The sequence below is a fragment of the Schistocerca gregaria genome, chromosome 1, assembly GCF_023897955.1.
Source record: "Schistocerca gregaria isolate iqSchGreg1 chromosome 1, iqSchGreg1.2, whole genome shotgun sequence".
Classification (NCBI taxonomy): domain Eukaryota; kingdom Metazoa; phylum Arthropoda; class Insecta; order Orthoptera; family Acrididae; genus Schistocerca; species Schistocerca gregaria.
Window position 1 is genome coordinate 86,051,419 of NC_064920.1, and position 22,226 is coordinate 86,073,644.

The following is a 22,226-nucleotide window of genomic DNA, read 5'->3' on the forward strand; positions in this document are numbered from 1 at the left end:
TAAGGAAAAGTGGCAGACTGGGTGAGCAATTGGGACGAGTATCTATGACTCTCTTAAGGTAGCCAATGCCTCGTTACTTGCGGTTTGGGTTAAGAAATCTCGAATAACCCCTAGGAGGAGAAACGATGACTCTTTTATGATACACAACTAGTGACATATCGCTTCTGGCAGACTGGCAAGTACACAAAAAGTAGTAAACTGTGTGAGCAACTCGGAGGAAGAAGTATTGCACTATTAAGATAGCCACTTTTTCGTCAAGAGAGGTATTGACTCAGAGAATACCAGTAACCTATGGAAAGAGTAACGATGAATCTCTTAAGATACACAACGAGTGACATATCGCTTCTGGCAGACTGGCCGCAGTAAGGAAAAGTGGCAGACTGGGTGAGCAATTGGGACGAGTAACTATGACTCTCTTAAGGTAGCCAATGCCTCGTAACTTGCGGTTTGGATTAAGATATCTCGAATAACCCCTAGGAGGAGAAACGATGACTCTTTTATGATACAAAACTAGTGAATTATAGTTTCTGGCAGACAAAAACTACACAAAAAAGTAGTAAACTGTGTGAGCAACTGGGAGGAAGAAGTATTGCACTATTAAGATAGCCACTTTTTCGTCACGAGAGGCATTGAATCAGAGAATACCAGTAACCTATGGAAAGAGTAACGATGAATCTCTTAAGATACACAACGAGTGACATATCGCTTCTGGCAGACTGGCCGCAGTAAGGAAAAGTGGCAGACTGGGTGAGCAATTGGGACGAGTATCTACGACTCTCTTAAGGTAGCCAATGCCTCGTTACTTGCGGTTTGGATTAAGAAATCTCGAATAACCCCTAGGAGGAGAAACGATGACTCTTTTATGATACACAACTAGTGACATATCGCTTCTGGCAGACTGGCAAGTACACAAAAAGTAGTAAACTGTGTGAGAAACTCGGAGGAAGAAGTATTGCACTATTAAGATAGCCACTTTTTCGTCAAGAGATGTATTGACTCAGAGAATACCAGTAACCTATGGAAAGAGTAACGATGAATCTCTTAAGATACACAACGAGTGACATATCGCTTCTGGCAGACTGGCCGCAGTAAGGAAAAGTGGCAGACTGGGTGAGCAATTGGGACGAGTAACTATGACTCTCTTAAGGTAGCCAATGCCTCGTTACTTGCGGTTTGGATTAAGAGGTCTCGAATAACCCCTAGGAGGAGAAACGATGACTCTTTTATGATACAAAACTAGTGAATTATAGTTTCTGGCAGACAAAAACTACACAAAAAAGTAGTAAACTGTGTGAGCAACTGGGAGGAAGAAGTATTGCACTATTAAGATAGCCACTTTTTCGTCACGAGAGGCATTGAATCAGAGAATACCAGTAACCTATGGAAAGAGTAACGATGAATCTCTTAAGATACACAACGAGTGACATATCGCTTCTGGCAGACTGGCCGCAGTAAGGAAAAGTGGCAGACTGGGTGAGCAATTGGGACGAGTAACTATGACTCTCTTAAGGTAGCCAATGCCTCGTAACTTGCGGTTTGGATTAAGAAATCTCGAATAACCCCTAGGAGGAGAAACGATGACGCTTTTATGATACACAACTAGTGACATATCGCTTCTGGCAGACTGGCAAGTACACAAAAAGTAGTAAACTGTGTGAGAAACTCGGACTAAGAAGTATTGCACTATTAAGATAGCCATTTTTTCGTCAAGAGAGGTATTGACTCAGAGAATACCAGTAACCTATGGAAAGAGTAACGATGAATCTCTTAAGATACACAACGAGTGACATATCGCTTCTGGCAGACTGGCCGCAGTAAGGAAAAGTGGCAGACTGGGTGAGCAATTGGGACGAGTAACTATGACTCTCTTAAGGTAGCCAATGCCTCGTTACTTGCGGTTTGGATTAAGAGGTCTCGAATAACCCCTAGGAGGAGAAACGATGACTCTTTTATGATACAAAACTAGTGAATTATAGTTTCTGGCAGACAAAAACTACACAAAAAAGTAGTAAACTGTGTGAGCAACTCGGAGGAAGAAGTATTGCACTATTAAGATAGCCACTTTTTCGTCACGAGAGGCATTGAATCAGAGAATACCAGTAACCTATGGAAAGAGTAACGATGAATCTCTTAAGATACACAACGAGTGACATATCGCTTCTGGCAGACTGGCCGCAGTAAGGAAAAGTGGCAGACTGGGTGAGCAATTGGGACGAGTAACTATGACTCTCTTAAGGTAGCCAATGCCTCGTAACTTGCGGTTTGGATTAAGATATCTCGAATAACCCCTAGGAGGAGAAACGATGACTCTTTTATGATACAAAACTAGTGAATTATAGTTTCTGGCAGACAAAAACTACACAAAAAGTAGTAAACTGTGTGAGCAACTGGGAGGAAGAAGTATTGCACTATTAAGATAGCCACTTTTTCGTCACGAGAGGCATTGAATCAGAGAATACCAGTAACCTATGGAAAGAGTAACGATGAATCTCTTAAGATACACAACGAGTGACATATCGCTTCTGGCAGACTGGCCGCAGTAAGGAAAAGTGGCAGACTGGGTGAGCAATTGGGACGAGTAACTATGACTCTCTTAAGGTAGCCAATGCCTCGTTACTTACGGTTTGGATTAAGAGGTCTCGAATAACCCCTAGGAGGAGAAACGATGACTCTTTTATGATACAAAACTAGTGTATTATAGTTTCTGGCAGACAAAAACTACACAAAAAAGTAGTAAACTGTGTGAGCAACTGGGAGGAAGAAGTATTGCACTATTAAGGTAGCCACTTTTTCGTCACGAGAGGCATTGAATCAGAGAATAACAGTAACCTATGGAAAGAGTAACGATGAATCTCTTAAGATACACAACGAGTGACATATCGCTTCTGGCAGACTGGCCGCAGTAAGGAAAAGTGCCAGACTGGGTGAGCAATTGGGACGAGTAACTATGACTCTCTTAAGGTAGCCAATGCCTCGTTACTTGCGGTTTGGATTAAGTGGTCTCGAATAACCCCTAGGAGGAGAAACGATGACTCTTTTATGATACAAAACTAGTGAATTATAGTTTCTGGCAGACAAAAACTACACAAAAAAGTAGTAAACTGTGTGAGCAACAGGGAGGAAGAAGTATTGCACTATTAAAGTAGCCACTTTTTCGTCACGAGAGGCATTGAATCAGAGAATACCAGTAACCTATGGAAAGAGTAACGATGAATCTCTTAAGATACACAACGAGTGACATATCGCTTCTGGCAGACTGGCCGCAGTAAGGAAAAGTGGCAGACTGGGTGAGCAATTGGGACGAGTAACTATGACTCTCTTAAGGTAGCCAATGCCTCGTAACTTGCGGTTTGGATTAAGATATCTCGAATAACCCCTAGGAGGAGAAACGATGACTCTTTTATGATACACAACTAGTGAATTATAGTTTCTGGCAGACAAAAACAACACAAAAAGCAGTAAACTGTGTGAGCAACTCGGAGGAAGAAGTATTGCACTATTAAGATAGCCACTTTTTCGTCAAGAGAGGTATTGACTCAGAGAATACCAGTAACCTATGGAAGGAGTAACGATGAATCTCTTAAGATACACAACGAGTGACATATCGCTTCTGGCAGACTGGGCACAGTAAGAAAAAGTGGCAGACTGGGTGAGCAATGGGGACGAGTAACCATGACTCTCTTAAGGTAGCCAATGCCTCGTTACTTGCGGTTTGGATTAAGAAATCTCGAAAACCCCTAGGAGGAGAAACGATGACTCTTTTATGATACACAACTAGTGAATTATAGTTTCTGGCAGACAAAAACTACACAAAAAAGTAGTAAACTGTGTGAGCAACTCGGAGGAAGAAGTATTGCACTATTAAGATAGCCACTTTTTCGTCACGAGAGGCATTGAATCAGAGAATACCAGTAACCTATGGAAAGAGTAACGATGAATCTCTTAAGATACACAACGAGTGACATATCGCTTCTGGCAGACTGGCCGCAGTAAGAAAAAGTGGCAGACTGGGTGAGCAATTGGGACGAGTAACTATGACTCTCTTAAGGTAGCCAATGCCTCGTAACTTGCGGTTTGGATTAAGATATCTCGAATAACCCCTAGGAGGAGAAACGATGACTCTTTTATGATACAAAACTAGTGAATTATAGTTTCTGGCAGACAAAAACTACACAAAAAGTAGTAAACTGTGTGAGCAACTGGGAGGAAGAAGTATTGCACTATTAAGATAGCCACTTTTTCGTCACGAGAGGCATTGAATCAGAGAATACCAGTAACCTATGGAAAGAGTAACGATGAATCTCTTAAGATACACAACGAGTGACATATCGCTTCTGGCAGACTGGCCGCAGTAAGGAAAAGTGGCAGACTGGGTGAGCAATTGGGACGAGTAACTATGACTCTCTTAAGGTAGCCAATGCCTCGTTACTTGCGGTTTGGATTAAGAGGTCTCGAATAACCCCTAGGAGGAGAAACGATGACTCTTTTATGATACAAAACTAGTGTATTATAGTTTCTGGCAGACAAAAACTACACAAAAAAGTAGTAAACTGTGTGAGCAACTGGGAGGAAGAAGTATTGCACTATTAAGGTAGCCACTTTTTCGTCACGAGAGGCATTGAATCAGAGAATAACAGTAACCTATGGAAAGAGTAACGATGAATCTCTTATGATACACAACGAGTGACATATCGCTTCTGGCAGACTGGCCGCAGTAAGGAAAAGTGCCAGACTGGGTGAGCAATTGGGACGAGTAACTATGACTCTCTTAAGGTAGCCAATGCCTCGTTACTTGCGGTTTGGATTAAGTGGTCTCGAATAACCCCTAGGAGGAGAAACGATGACTCTTTTATGATACAAAACTAGTGAATTATAGTTTCTGGCAGACAAAAACTACACAAAAAAGTAGTAAACTGTGTGAGCAACTGGGAGGAAGAAGTATTGCACTATTAAGGTAGCCACTTTTTCGTCACGAGAGGCATTGAATCAGAGAATACCAGTAACCTATGGAAAGAGTAACGATGAATCTCTTAAGATACACAACGAGTGACATATCGCTTCTGGCAGACTGGCCGCAGTAAGGAAAAGTGGCAGACTGGGTGAGCAATTGGGACGAGTAACTATGACTCTCTTAAGGTAGCCAATGCCTCGTAACTTGCGGTTTGGATTAAGATATCTCGAATAACCCCTAGGAGGAGAAACGATGACTCTTTTATGATACACAACTAGTGAATTATAGTTTCTGGCAGACAAAAACAACACAAAAAGCAGTAAACTGTGTGAGCAACTCGGAGGAAGAAGTATTGCACTATTAAGATAGCCACTTTTTCGTCAAGAGAGGTATTGACTCAGAGAATACCAGTAACCTATGGAAGGAGTAACGATGAATCTCTTAAGATACACAACGAGTGACATATCGCTTCTGGCAGACTGGCCACAGTAAGAAAAAGTGGCAGACTGGGTGAGCAATGGGGACGAGTAACCATGACTCTCTTAAGGTAGCCAATGCCTCGTTACTTGCGGTTTGGATTAAGAAATCTCGAAAACCCCTAGGAGGAGAAACGATGACTCTTTTATGATACACAACTAGTGAATTATAATTTCTGGCAGACAAAAACTACACAAAAAGTAGTAAACTGTGTGAGCAACTCGGAGGAAGAAGTATTGCACTATTAAGATAGCCACTTTTTCGTCACGAGAGGTATTGACTCAGAGAATACCAGTAACCTATGGAAGGAGTAACGATGAATCTCTTAAGATACACAACGAGTGACATATCGCTTCTGGCAGACTGGCCGCAGTAAGAAAAAGTGGCAGACTGGGTGAGCAATTGGGACGAGTAACTATGACTCTCTTAAGGTAGCCAATGCCTCGTTACTTGCGGTTTGGATTAAGAAATCTCGAAAACCCCTAGGAGGAGAAACGATGACTCTTTTATGATACACAACTAGTGAATTATAGTTTCTGGCACACAAAAACTACACAAAAAGGTAGTAAACTGTGTGAGCAACTGGGAGGAAGAAGTATTGCACTATTAAGATAGCCACTTTTTTGGCACGAGAGGCATTGAATCAGAGAATACCAGTAACCTATGGAAAGAGTAACGATGAATCTCTTAAGATACACAACGAGTGACATATCGCTTCTGGCAGACTGGCCGCAGTAAGGAAAAGTGGCAGACTGGGTGAGCAATTGGGACGAGTAACTATGACTCTCTTAAGGTAGCCAATGCCTCGTAACTTGCGGTTTGGATTAAGATATCTCGAATAACCCCTAGGAGGAGAAACGATGACTCTTTTATGATACACAACTAGTGAATTATAGTTTCTGGCAGACAAAAACTACACAAAAAGCATAAAACTGTGTGAGCAACTCGGAGGAAGAAGTATTGCACTATTAAGATAGCCACTTTTTCGTCACGAGAGGTATTGACTCAGAGAATACCAGTAACCTATGGAAGGAGTAACGATGAATCTCTTAAGATACACAACGAGTGACATATCGCTTCTGGCAGACTGGCCGCAGTAAGGAAAAGTGGCAGACTGGGTGAGCAATTGGGACGAGTAACTATGACTCTCTTAAGGTAGCCAATGCCTCGTTACTTGCGGTTTGGATTAAGAAATCTCGAATAACCCCTAGGAGGAGAAACGATGACGCTTTTATGATACACAACTAGTGACATATCGCTTCTGGCAGACTGGCAAGTACACAAAAAGTAGTAAACTGTGTGAGCAACTCGGAGGAAGAAGTATTGCGCTATTAAGATAGCCACTTTTTCGTCAAGAGAGGTATTGACTCAGAGAATACCAGTAACCTATGGAAAGAGTAACGATGAATCTCTTAAGATACACAACGAGTGACATATCGCTTCTGGCAGACTGGCCGCAGTAAGGAAAAGTGGCAGACTGGGTGAGCAATTGGGACGAGTAACTATGACTCTCTTAAGGTAGCCAATGCCTCGTTACTTGCGGTTTGGATTAAGTGGTCTCGAATAACCCCTAGGAGGAGAAACGATGACTCTTTTATGATACAAAACTAGTGAATTATAGTTTCTGGCAGACAAAAACTACACAAAAAAGTAGTAAACTGTGTGAGCAACTGGGAGGAAGAAGTATTGCACTATTAAGGTAGCCACTTTTTTGTCACGAGAGGCATTGAATCAGAGAATACCAGTAACCTATGGAAAGAGTAACGATGAATCTCTTAAGATACACAACGAGTGACATATCGCTTCTGGCAGACTGGCCGCAGTAAGGAAAAGTGGCAGACTGGGTGAGCAATTGGGACGAGTAACTATGACTCTCTTAAGGTAGCCAATGCCTCGTAACTTGCAGTTTTGATTAAGATATCTCGAATAACCCCTAGGAGGAGAAACGATGACTCTTTTATGATACACAACTAGTGAATTATAGTTTCTGGCAGACAAAAATAACACAAAAAGCAGTAAACTGTGTGAGCAACTCGGAGGAAGAAGTATTGCACTATTAAGATAGCCACTTTTTCGTCAAGAGAGGTATTGACTCAGAGAATACCAGTAACCTATGGAAGGAGTAACGATGAATCTCTTAAGATACACAACGAGTGACATATCGCTTCTGGCAGACTGGCCACAGTAAGAAAAAGTGGCAGACTGGGTGAGCAATGGGGACGAGTAACCATGACTCTCTTAAGGTAGCCAATGCCTCGTTACTTGCGGTTTGGATTAAGAAATCTCGAAAACCCCTAGGAGGAGAAACGATGACTCTTTTATGATACACAACTAGTGAATTATAATTTCTGGCAGACAAAAACTTCACAAAAAGTAGTAAACTGTGTGAGCAACTCGGAGGAAGAAGTATTGCACTATTAAGATAGCCACTTTTTCGTCACGAGAGGCATTGAATCAGAGAATACCAGTAACCTATGGAAAGAGTAACGATGAATCTCTTAAGATACACAACGAGTGACATATCGCTTCTGGCAGACTGGCCGCAGTAAGGAAAAGTGGCAGACTGGGTGAGCAATTGGGACGAGTAACTATGACTCTCTTAAGGTAGCCAATGTCTCGTAACTTGCGGTTTGGATTAAGATATCTCGAATAACCCCTAGGAGGAGAAACGATGACTCTTTTATGATACACTACTAGTGAATTATAGTTTCTGGCAGACAAAAACTACACAAAAAGCAGTAAACTGTGTGAGCAACTCGGAGGAAGAAGTATTGCACTATTAAGATAGCCACTTTTTCGTCACGAGATGTATTGACTCAGAGAATACCAGTAACCTATGGAAGGAGTAACGATGAATCTCTTAAGATACACAACGAGTGACATATCGCTTCTGGCAGACTGGCCGCAGTAAGGAAAAGTGGCAGACTGGGTGAGCAATTGGGACGAGTAACTATGACCCTCTTAAGGTAGCCAATGCCTCGTTACTTGCGGTTTGGATTAAGAAATCTCGAATAACCCCTAGGAGGAGAAACGATGACGCTTTTATGATACACAACTAGTGACATATCGCTTCTGGCAGACTGGCAAGTACACAAAAAGTAGTAAACTGTGTGAGCAACTCGGAGGAAGAAGTATTGCACTATTAAGATAGCCACTTTTTCGTCAAGAGAGGTATTGACTCAGAGAATACCAGTAACCTATGGAAAGAGTAACGATGAATCTCTTAAGATACACAACGAGTGACATATCGCTTCTGGCAGACTGGCCGCAGTAAGGAAAAGTGGCAGACTGGGTGAGCAATGGGGACGAGTTACTATGACTCTCTTAAGGTAGCCAATGCCTCGTTACTTGCGGTTTGGATTAAGAGGTCTCGAATAACCCCTAAGAGGAGAAACGATGACTCTTTTATGATACAAAACTAGTGAATTATAGTTTCTGGCAGACAAAAACTACACAAAAAAGTAGTAAACTGTGTGAGCAACTGGGAGGAAGAAGTATTGCACTATTAAGATAGCCACTTTTTCGTCACTAGAGGCACTGAATCAGAGAATACCAGTAACCTATGGAAAGAGTAACGATGAATCTCTTAAGATACACAACGAGTGACATATCGCTTCTGGCAGACTGGCCGCAGTAAGGAAAAGTGGCAGACTGGGTGAGCAATTGGGACGAGTAACTATGACTCTCTTAAGGTAGCCAATGCCTCGTAACTTGCGGTTTGGATTAAGATATCTCGAATAACCCCTAGGAGGAGAAACGATGACTCTTTTATGATACACAACTAGTGAATTATAATTTCTGGCAGACAAAAACTACACAAAAAGTAGTAAACTGTGTGAGAAACTCGGAGGAAGAAGTATTGCACTATTAAGATAGCCACTTTTTCGTCACGAGAGGTATTGACTCAGAGAATACCAGTAACCTATGGAAGGAGTAACGATGAATCTCTTAGGATACACAACGAGTGACATATCGCTTCTGGCAGACTGGCCGCAGTAAGAAAAAGTGGCAGACTGGGTGAGCAATTGGGACGAGTAACTATGACTCTCTTTAGGTAGCCAATGCCTCGTTACTTGCGGTTTGGATTAAGAAATCTCGAAAACCCCTAGGAGGAGAAACGATGACTCTTTTATGATACACAACTAGTGAATTATAGTTTCTGGCACACAAAAACTACACAAAAAGGTAGTAAACTGTGTGAGCAACTGGGAGGAAGAAGTATTGCACTATTAAGATAGCCACTTTTTCGTCACGAGAGGCATTGAATCAGAGAATACCAGTAACCTATGGAAAGAGTAACGATGAATCTCTTAAGATACACAACGAGTGACATATCGCTTCTGGCAGACTGGCCGCAGTAAGGAAAAGTGGCAGACTGGGTGAGCAATTGGGACGAGTAACTATGACTCTCTTAAGGTAGCCAATGCCTCGTTACTTGCGGTTTGGATTAAGAAATCTCGAATAACCCCTAGGAGGAGAAACGATGACGCTTTTATGATACACAACTAGTGACATATCGCTTCTGGCAGACTGGCAAGTACACAAAAAGTAGTAAACTGTGTGAGCAACTCGGAGGAAGAAGTATTGCGCTATTAAGATAGCCACTTTTTCGTCAAGAGAGGTATTGACTCAGAGAATACCAGTAACCTATGGAAAGAGTAACGATGAATCTCTTAAGATACACAACGAGTGACATATCGCTTCTGGCAGACTGGCCGCAGTAAGGAAAAGTGGCAGACTGGGTGAGCAATTGGGACGAGTAACTATGACTCTCTTAAGGTAGCCAATGCCTCGTTACTTGCGGTTTGGATTAAGTGGTCTCGAATAACCCCTAGGAGGAGAAACGATGACTCTTTTATGATACAAAACTAGTGAATTATAGTTTCTGGCAGACAAAAACTACACAAAAAAGTAGTAAACTGTGTGAGCAACTGGGAGGAAGAAGTATTGCACTATTAAGGTAGCCACTTTTTTGTCACGAGAGGCATTGAATCAGAGAATACCAGTAACCTATGGAAAGAGTAACGATGAATCTCTTAAGATACACAACGAGTGACATATCGCTTCTGGCAGACTGGCCGCAGTAAGGAAAAGTGGCAGACTGGGTGAGCAATTGGGACGAGTAACTATGACTCTCTTAAGGTAGCCAATGCCTCGTAACTTGCGGTTTTGATTAAGATATCTCGAATAACCCCTAGGAGGAGAAACGATGACTCTTTTATGATACACAACTAGTGAATTATAGTTTCTGGCAGACAAAAATAACACAAAAAGCAGTAAACTGTGTGAGCAACTCGGAGGAAGAAGTATTGCACTATTAAGATAGCCACTTTTTCGTCAAGAGAGGTATTGACTCAGAGAATACCAGTAACCTATGGAAGGAGTAACGATGAATCTCTTAAGATACACAACGAGTGACATATCGCTTCTGGCAGACTGGCCACAGTAAGAAAAAGTGGCAGACTGGGTGAGCAATGGGGACGAGTAACCATGACTCTCTTAAGGTAGCCAATGCCTCGTTACTTGCGGTTTGGATTAAGAAATCTCGAAAACCCCTAGGAGGAGAAACGATGACTCTTTTATGATACACAACTAGTGAATTATAATTTCTGGCAGACAAAAACTTCACAAAAAGTAGTAAACTGTGTGAGCAACTCGGAGGAAGAAGTATTGCACTATTAAGATAGCCACTTTTTCGTCACGAGAGGCATTGAATCAGAGAATACCAGTAACCTATGGAAAGAGTAACGATGAATCTCTTAAGATACACAACGAGTGACATATCGCTTCTGGCAGACTGGCCGCAGTAAGGAAAAGTGGCAGACTGGGTGAGCAATTGGGACGAGTAACTATGACTCTCTTAAGGTAGCCAATGTCTCGTAACTTGCGGTTTGGATTAAGATATCTCGAATAACCCCTAGGAGGAGAAACGATGACTCTTTTATGATACACAACTAGTGAATTATAGTTTCTGGCAGACAAAAACTACACAAAAAGCAGTAAACTGTGTGAGCAACTCGGAGGAAGAAGTATTGCATTATTAAGATAGCCACTTTTTCGTCACGAGATGTATTGACTCAGAGAATACCAGTAACCTATGGAAGGAGTAACGATGAATCTCTTAAGATACACAACGAGTGACATATCGCTTCTGGCAGACTGGCCGCAGTAAGGAAAAGTGGCAGACTGGGTGAGCAATTGGGACGAGTAACTATGACCCTCTTAAGGTAGCCAATGCCTCGTTACTTGCGGTTTGGATTAAGAAATCTCGAATAACCCCTAGGAGGAGAAACGATGACGCTTTTATGATACACAACTAGTGACATATCGCTTCTGGCAGACTGGCAAGTACACAAAAAGTAGTAAACTGTGTGAGCAACTCGGAGGAATAAGTATTGCACTATTAAGATAGCCACTTTTTCGTCAAGAGAGGTATTGACTCAGAGAATACCAGTAACCTATGGAAAGAGTAACGATGAATCTCTTAAGATACACAACGAGTGACATATCGCTTCTGGCAGACTGGCCGCAGTAAGGAAAAGTGGCAGACTGGGTGAGCAATGGGGACGAGTTACTATGACTCTCTTAAGGTAGCCAATGCCTCGTTACTTGCGGTTTGGATTAAGAGGTCTCGAATAACCCCTAGGAGGAGAAACGATGACTCTTTTATGATACAAAACTAGTGAATTATAGTTTCTGGCAGACAAAAACTACACAAAAAAGTAGTAAACTGTGTGAGCAACTGGGAGGAAGAAGTATTGCACTATTAAGATAGCCACTTTTTCGTCACGAGAGGCACTGAATCAGAGAATACCAGTAACCTATGGAAAGAGTAACGATGAATCTCTTAAGATACACAACGAGTGACATATCGCTTCTGGCAGACTGGCCGCAGTAAGGAAAAGTGGCAGACTGGGTGAGCAATTGGGACGAGTAACTATGACTCTCTTAAGGTAGCCAATGCCTCGTAACTTGCGGTTTGGATTAAGATATCTCGAATAACCCCTAGGAGGAGAAACGATGACTCTTTTATGATACACAACTAGTGAATTATAGTTTCTGGCAGACAAAAACAACACAAAAAGCAGTAAACTGTGTGAGCAACTCGGAGGAAGAAGTATTGCACTATTAAGATAGCCACTTTTTCGTCAAGAGAGGTATTGACTCAGAGAATACCAGTAACCTATGGAAGGAGTAACGATGAATCTCTTAAGATACACAACGAGTGACATATCGCTTCTGGCAGACTGGCCACAGTAAGAAAAAGTGGCAGACTGGGTGAGCAATGGGGACGAGTAACCATGACTCTCTTAAGGTAGCCAATGCCTCGTTACTTGCGGTTTGGATTAAGAAATCTCGAAAACCCCTAGGAGGAGAAACGATGACTCTTTTATGATACACAACTAGTGAATTATAATTTCTGGCAGACAAAAACTACACAAAAAGTAGTAAACTGTGTGAGAAACTCGGAGGAAGAAGTATTGCACTATTAAGATAGCCACTTTTTCGTCACGAGAGGTATTGACTCAGAGAATACCAGTAACCTATGGAAGGAGTAACGATGAATCTCTTAGGATACACAACGAGTGACATATCGCTTCTGGCAGACTGGCCGCAGTAAGAAAAAGTGGCAGACTGGGTGAGCAATTGGGACGAGTAACTATGACTCTCTTTAGGTAGCCAATGCCTCGTTACTTGCGGTTTGGATTAAGAAATCTCGAAAACCCCTAGGAGGAGAAACGATGACTCTTTTATGATACACAACTAGTGAATTATAGTTTCTGGCACACAAAAACTACACAAAAAGGTAGTAAACTGTGTGAGCAACTGGGAGGAAGAAGTATTGCACTATTAAGATAGCCACTTTTTCGTCACGAGAGGCATTGAATCAGAGAATACCAGTAACCTATGGAAAGAGTAACGATGAATCTCTTAAGATACACAACGAGTGACATATCGCTTCTGGCAGACTGGCCGCAGTAAGGAAAAGTGGCAGACTGGGTGAGCAATTGGGACGAGTAACTATGACTCTCTTAAGGTAGCCAATGCCTCGTTACTTGCGGTTTGGATTAAGAAATCTCGAATAACCCCTAGGAGGAGAAACGATGACGCTTTTATGATACACAACTAGTGACATATCGCTTCTGGCAGACTGGCAAGTACACAAAAAGTAGTAAACTGTGTGAGCAACTCGGAGGAAGAAGTATTGCACTATTAAGATAGCCACTTTTTCGTCAAGAGAGGTATTGACTCAGAGAATACCAGTAACCTATGGAAAGAGTAACGATGAATCTCTTAAGATACACAACGAGTGACATATCGCTTCTGGCAGACTGGCCGCAGTAAGGAAAAGTGGCAGACTGGGTGAGCAATTGGGACGAGTAACTATGACTCTCTTAAGGTAGCCAATGCCTCGTTACTTGCGGTTTGGATTAAGTGGTCTCGAATAACCCCTAGGAGGAGAAACGATGACACTTTTATGATACAAAACTAGTGAATTATAGTTTCTGGCAGACAAAAACTACACAAAAAAGTAGTAAACTGTGTGAGCAACTGGGAGGAAGAAGTATTGCACTATTAAGGTAGCCACTTTTTCGTCACGAGAGGCATTGAATCAGAGAATACCAGTAACCTATGGAAAGAGTAACGATGAATCTCTTAAGATACACAACGAGTGACATATCGCTTCTGGCAGACTGGCCGCAGTAAGGAAAAGTGGCAGACTGGGTGAGTAATTGGGACGAGTAACTATGACTCTCTTAAGGTAGCCAATGCCTCGTAACTTGCGGTTTGGATTAAGATATCTCGAATAACCCCTAGGAGGAGAAACGATGACTCTTTTATGATACACAACTAGTGAATTATAGTTTCTGGCAGACAAAAACAACACAAAAAGCAGTAAACTGTGTGAGCAACTCGGAGGAAGAAGTATTGCACTATTAAGATAGCCACTTTTTCGTCAAGAGAGGTATTGACTCAGAGAATACCAGTAACCTATGGAAGGAGTAACGATGAATCTCTTAAGATACACAACGAGTGACATATCGCTTCTGGCAGACTGGCCACAGTTAGAAAAAGTGGCAGACTGGGTGAGCAATGGGGACGAGTAACCATGACTCTCTTAAGGTAGCCAATGCCTCGTTACTTGCGGTTTGGATTAAGAAATCTCGAAAACCCCTAGGAGGAGAAACGATGACTCTTTTATGATACACAACTAGTGAATTATAATTTCTGGCAGACAAAAACTACACAAAAAGTAGTAAACTGTGTGAGCAACTCGGAGGAAGAAGTATTGCACTATTAAGATAGCCACTTTTTCGTCACGAGAGGTATTGACTCAGAGAATACCAGTAACCTATGGAAGGAGTAACGATGAATCTCTTAAGATACACAACGAGTGACATATCGCTTCTGGCAGACTGGCCGCAGTAAGAAAAAGTGGCAGACTGGGTGAGCAATTGGGACGAGTAACTATGACTCTCTTAAGGTAGCCAATGCCTCGTTACTTGCGGTTTGGATTAAGAAATCTCGAAAACCCCTAGGAGGAGAAACGATGACTCTTTTATGATACACAACTAGTGAATTATAGTTTCTGGCACACAAAAACTACACAAAAAGGTAGTAAACTGTGTGAGCAACTGGGAGGAAGAAGTATTGCACTATTAAGATAGCCACTTTTTCGTCACGAGAGGCATTGAATCAGAGAATACCAGTAACCTATGGAAAGAGTAACGATGAATCTCTTAAGATACACAACGAGTGACATATCGCTTCTGGCAGACTGGCCGCAGTAAGGAAAAGTGGCAGACTGGGTGAGCAATTGGGACGAGTAACTATGACTCTCTTAAGGTAGCCAATGCCTCGTAACTTGCGGTTTGGATTAAGATATCTCGAATAACCCCTAGGAGGAGAAACGATGACTCTTTTATGATACACAACTAGTGAATTATAGTTTCTGGCAGACAAAAACTACACAAAAAGCATAAAACTGTGTGAGCAACTCGGAGGAAGAAGTATTGCACTATTAAGATAGCCACTTTTTCGTCACGAGAGGTATTGACTCAGAGAATACCAGTAACCTATAGAAGGAGTAACGATGAATCTCTTAAGATACACAACGAGTGACATATCGCTTCTGGCAGACTGGCCGCAGTAAGGAAAAGTGGCAGACTGGGTGAGCAATTGGGACGAGTAACTATGACTCTCTTAAGGTACCCAATGCCTCGTTACTTGCGGTTTGGATTAAGAAATCTCGAAAACCCCTAGGAGGAGAAACGATGACTCTTTTATGATACACAACTAGTGAATTATAGTTTCTGGCACACAAAAACTACACAAAAAGGTAGTAAACTGTGTGAGCAACTGGGAGGAAGAAGTATTGCACTATTAAGATAGCCACTTTTTCGTCACGAGAGGCATTGAATCAGAGAATACCAGTAACCTATGGAAAGAGTAACGATGAATCTCTTAAGATACACAACGAGTGACATATCGCTTCTGGCAGACTGGCCGCAGTAAGGAAAAGTGGCAGACTGGGTGAGCAATTGGGACGAGTAACTATGACTCTCTTAAGGTAGCCAATGCCTCGTAACTTGCGGTTTGGATTAAGATATCTCGAATAACCCCTAGGAGGAGAAACGATGACTCTTTTATGATACACAACTAGTGAATTATAGTTTCTGGCAGACAAAAACTACACAAAAAGCATAAAACTGTGTGAGCAACTCGGAGGAAGAAGTATTGCACTATTAAGATAGCCACTTTTTCGTCACGAGAGGTATTGACTCAGAGAATACCAGTAACCTATAGAAGGAGTAACGATGAATCTCTTAAGATACACAACGAGTGACATATCGCTTCTGGCAGACTGGCCGCAGTAAGGAAAAGTGGCAGACTGGGTGAGCAATTGGGACGAGTAACTATGACTCTCTTAAGGTAGCCAATGCCTCGTTACTTGCGGTTTGGATTAAGAAATCTCGAATAACCCCTAGGAGGAGAAACGATGACGCTTTTATGATACACAACTAGTGACATATCGCTTCTGGCAGGCTGGCAAGTACACAAAAAGTAGTAAACTGTGTGAGCAACTCGGAGGAAGAAGTATTGCGCTATTAAGATAGCCACTTTTTCGTCAAGAGAGGTATTGACTCAGAGAATACCAGTAACCTATGGAAAGAGTAACGATGAATCTCTTAAGATACACAACGAGTGACATATCGCTTCTGGCAGACTGGCCGCAGTAAGGAAAAGTGGCAGACTGGGTGAGCAATTGGGACGAGTAACTATGACTCTCTTAAGGTAGCCAATGCCTCGTTACTTGCGGTTTGGATTAAGTGGTCTCGAATAACCCCTAGGAGGAGAAACGATGACTCTTTTATGATACAAAACTAGTGAATTATAGTTTCTGGCAGACAAAAACTACACAAAAAAGTAGTAAACTGTGTGAGCAACTGGGAGGAAGAAGTATTGCACTATTAAGGTAGCCACTTTTTTGTCACGAGAGGCATTGAATCAGAGAATACCAGTAACCTATGGAAAGAGTAACGATGAATCTCTTAAGATACACAACGAGTGACATATCGCTTCTGGCAGACTGGCCGCAGTAAGGAAAAGTGGCAGACTGGGTGAGCAATTGGGACGAGTAACTATGACTCTCTTAAGGTAGCCAATGCCTCGTAACTTGCGGTTTTGATTAAGATATCTCGAATAACCCCTAGGAGGAGAAACGATGACTCTTTTATGATACACAACTAGTGAATTATAGTTTCTGGCAGACAAAAATAACACAAAAAGCAGTAAACTGTGTGAGCAACTCGGAGGAAGAAGTATTGCACTATTAAGATAGCCACTTTTTCGTCAAGAGAGGTATTGACTCAGAGAATACCAGTAACCTATGGAAGGAGTAACGATGAATCTCTTAAGATACACAACGAGTGACATATCGCTTCTGGCAGACTGGCCACAGTAAGAAAAAGTGGCAGACTGGGTGAGCAATGGGGACGAGTAACCATGACTCTCTTAAGGTAGCCAATGCCTCGTTACTTGCGGTTTGGATTAAGAAATCTCGAAAACCCCTAGGAGGAGAAACGATGACTCTTTTATGATACACAACTAGTGAATTATAATTTCTGGCAGACAAAAACTTCACAAAAAGTAGTAAACTGTGTGAGCAACTCGGAGGAAGAAGTATTGCACTATTAAGATAGCCACTTTTTCGTCACGAGAGGCATTGAATCAGAGAATACCAGTAACCTATGGAAAGAGTAACGATGAATCTCTTAAGATACACAACGAGTGACATATCGCTTCTGGCAGACTGGCCGCAGTAAGGAAAAGTGGCAGACTGGGTGAGCAATTGGGACGAGTAACTATGACTCTCTTAAGGTACCCAATGCCTCGTAACTTGCGGTTTGGATTAAGATATCTCGAATAACCCCTAGGAGGAGAAACGATGACTCTTTTATGATACACAACTAGTGAATTATAGTTTCTGGCAGACAAAAACAACACAAAAAGCAGTAAACTGTGTGAGCAACTCGGAGGAAGAAGTATTGCACTATTAAGATAGCCACTTTTTCGTCAAGAGAGGTATTGACTCAGAGAATACCAGTAACCTATGGAAGGAGTAACGATGAATCTCTTAAGATACACAACGAGTGACATATCGCTTCTGGCAGACTGGCCACAGTTAGAAAAAGTGGCAGACTGGGTGAGCAATGGGGACGAGTAACCATGACTCTCTTAAGGTAGCCAATGCCTCGTTACTTGCGGTTTGGATTAAGAAATCTCGAAAACCCCTAGGAGGAGAAACGATGACTCTTTTATGATACACAACTAGTGAATTATAATTTCTGGCAGACAAAAACTACACAAAAAGTAGTAAACTGTGTGAGCAACTCGGAGGAAGAAGTATTGCACTATTAAGATAGCCACTTTTTCGTCACGAGAGGTATTGACTCAGAGAATACCAGTAACCTATGGAAGGAGTAACGATGAATCTCTTAAGATACACAACGAGTGACATATCGCTTCTGGCAGACTGGCCGCAGTAAGAAAAAGTGGCAGACTGGGTGAGCAATTGGGACGAGTAACTATGACTCTCTTAAGGTAGCCAATGCCTCGTTACTTGCGGTTTGGATTAAGAAATCTCGAAAACCCCTAGGAGGAGAAACGATGACTCTTTTATGATACACAACTAGTGAATTATAGTTTCTGGCACACAAAAACTACACAAAAAGGTAGTAAACTGTGTGAGCAACTGGGAGGAAGAAGTATTGCACTATTAAGATAGCCACTTTTTCGTCACGAGAGGCATTGAATCAGAGAATACCAGTAACCTATGGAAAGAGTAACGATGAATCTCTTAAGATACACAACGAGTGACATATCGCTTCTGGCAGACTGGCCGCAGTAAGGAAAAGTGGCAGACTGGGTGAGCAATTGGGACGAGTAACTATGACTCTCTTAAGGTAGCCAATGCCTCGTAACTTGCGGTTTGGATTAAGATATCTCGAATAACCCCTAGGAGGAGAAACGATGACTCTTTTATGATACACAACTAGTGAATTATAGTTTCTGGCAGACAAAAACTACACAAAAAGCATAAAACTGTGTGAGCAACTCGGAGGAAGAAGTATTGCACTATTAAGATAGCCACTTTTTCGTCACGAGAGGTATTGACTCAGAGAATACCAGTAACCTATAGAAGGAGTAACGATGAATCTCTTAAGATACACAACGAGTGACATATCGCTTCTGGCAGACTGGCCGCAGTAAGGAAAAGTGGCAGACTGGGTGAGCAATTGGGACGAGTAACTATGACTCTCTTAAGGTACCCAATGCCTCGTTACTTGCGGTTTGGATTAAGAAATCTCGAAAACCCCTAGGAGGAGAAACGATGACTCTTTTATGATACACAACTAGTGAATTATAGTTTCTGGCACACAAAAACTACACAAAAAGGTAGTAAACTGTGTGAGCAACTGGGAGGAAGAAGTATTGCACTATTAAGATAGCCACTTTTTCGTCACGAGAGGCATTGAATCAGAGAATACCAGTAACCTATGGAAAGAGTAACGATGAATCTCTTAAGATACACAACGAGTGACATATCGCTTCTGGCAGACTGGCCGCAGTAAGGAAAAGTGGCAGACTGGGTGAGCAATTGGGACGAGTAACTATGACTCTCTTAAGGTAGCCAATGCCTCGTAACTTGCGGTTTGGATTAAGATATCTCGAATAACCCCTAGGAGGAGAAACGATGACTCTTTTATGATACACAACTAGTGAATTATAGTTTCTGGCAGACAAAAACTACACAAAAAGCATAAAACTGTGTGAGCAACTCGGAGGAAGAAGTATTGCACTATTAAGATAGCCACTTTTTCGTCACGAGAGGTATTGACTCAGAGAATACCAGTAACCTATAGAAGGAGTAACGATGAATCTCTTAAGATACACAACGAGTGACATATCGCTTCTGGCAGACTGGCCGCAGTAAGGAAAAGTGGCAGACTGGGTGAGCAATTGGGACGAGTAACTATGACTCTCTTAAGGTAGCCAATGCCTCGTTACTTGCGGTTTGGATTAAGAAATCTCGAATAACCCCTAGGAGGAGAAACGATGACGCTTTTATGATACACAACTAGTGACATATCGCTTCTGGCAGGCTGGCAAGTACACAAAAAGTAGTAAACTGTGTGAGCAACTCGGAGGAAGAAGTATTGCGCTATTAAGATAGCCACTTTTTCGTCAAGAGAGGTATTGACTCAGAGAATACCAGTAACCTATGGAAAGAGTAACGATGAATCTCTTAAGATACACAACGAGTGACATATCGCTTCTGGCAGACTGGCCGCAGTAAGGAAAAGTGGCAGACTGGGTGAGCAATTGGGACGAGTAACTATGACTCTCTTAAGGTAGCCAATGCCTCGTTACTTGCGGTTTGGATTAAGTGGTCTCGAATAACCCCTAGGAGGAGAAACGATGACTCTTTTATGATACAAAACTAGTGAATTATAGTTTCTGGCAGACAAAAACTACACAAAAAAGTAGTAAACTGTGTGAGCAACTGGGAGGAAGAAGTATTGCACTATTAAGGTAGCCACTTTTTTGTCACGAGAGGCATTGAATCAGAGAATACCAGTAACCTATGGAAAGAGTAACGATGAATCTCTTAAGATACACAACGAGTGACATATCGCTTCTGGCAGACTGGCCGCAGTAAGGAAAAGTGGCAGACTGGGTGAGCAATTGGGACGAGTAACTATGACTCTCTTAAGGTAGCCAATGCCTCGTAACTTGCGGTTTTGATTAAGATATCTCGAATAACCCCTAGGAGGAGAAACGATGACTCTTTTATGATACACAACTAGTGAATTATAGTTTCTGGCAGACAAAAATAACACAAAAAGCAGTAAACTGTGTGAGCAACTCGGAGGAAGAAGTATTGCACTATTAAGATAGCCACTTTTTCGTCAAGAGAGGTATTGACTCAGAGAATACCAGTAACCTATGGAAGGAGTAACGATGAATCTCTTAAGATACACAACGAGTGACATATCGCTTCTGGCAGACTGGCCACAGTAAGAAAAAGTGGCAGACTGGGTGAGCAATGGGGACGAGTAACCATGACTCTCTTAAGGTAGCCAATGCCTCGTTACTTGCGGTTTGGATTAAGAAATCTCGAAAACCCCTAGGAGGAGAAACGATGACTCTTTTATGATACACAACTAGTGAATTATAATTTCTGGCAGACAAAAACTTCACAAAAAGTAGTAAACTGTGTGAGCAACTCGGAGGAAGAAGTATTGCACTATTAAGATAGCCACTTTTTCGTCACGAGAGGCATTGAATCAGAGAATACCAGTAACCTATGGAAAGAGTAACGATGAATCTCTTAAGATACACAACGAGTGACATATCGCTTCTGGCAGACTGGCCGCAGTAAGGAAAAGTGGCAGACTGGGTGAGCAATTGGGACGAGTAACTATGACTCTCTTAAGGTAGCCAATGTCTCGTAACTTGCGGTTTGGATTAAGATATCTCGAATAACCCCTAGGAGGAGAAACGATGACTCTTTTATGATACACAACTAGTGAATTATAGTTTCTGGCAGACAAAAACTACACAAAAAGCAGTAAACTGTGTGAGCAACTCGGAGGAAGAAGTATTGCACTATTAAGATAGCCACTTTTTCGTCACGAGATGTATTGACTCAGAGAATACCAGTAACCTATGGAAGGAGTAACGATGAATCTCTTAAGATACACAACGAGTGACATATCGCTTCTGGCAGACTGGCCGCAGTAAGGAAAAGTGGCAGACTGGGTGAGCAATTGGGACGAGTAACTATGACCCTCTTAAGGTAGCCAATGCCTCGTTACTTGCGGTTTGGATTAAGAAATCTCGAATAACCCCTAGGAGGAGAAACGATGACGCTTTTATGATACACAACTAGTGACATATCGCTTCTGGCAGACTGGCAAGTACACAAAAAGTAGTAAACTGTGTGAGCAACTCGGAGGAAGAAGTATTGCACTATTAAGATAGCCACTTTTTCGTCAAGAGAGGTATTGACTCAGAGAATACCAGTAACCTATGGAAAGAGTAACGATGAATCTCTTAAGATACACAACGAGTGACATATCGCTTCTGGCAGACTGGCCGCAGTAAGGAAAAGTGGCAGACTGGGTGAGCAATGGGGACGAGTTACTATGACTCTCTTAAGGTAGCCAATGCCTCGTTACTTGCGGTTTGGATTAAGAGGTCTCGAATAACCCCTAGGAGGAGAAACGAT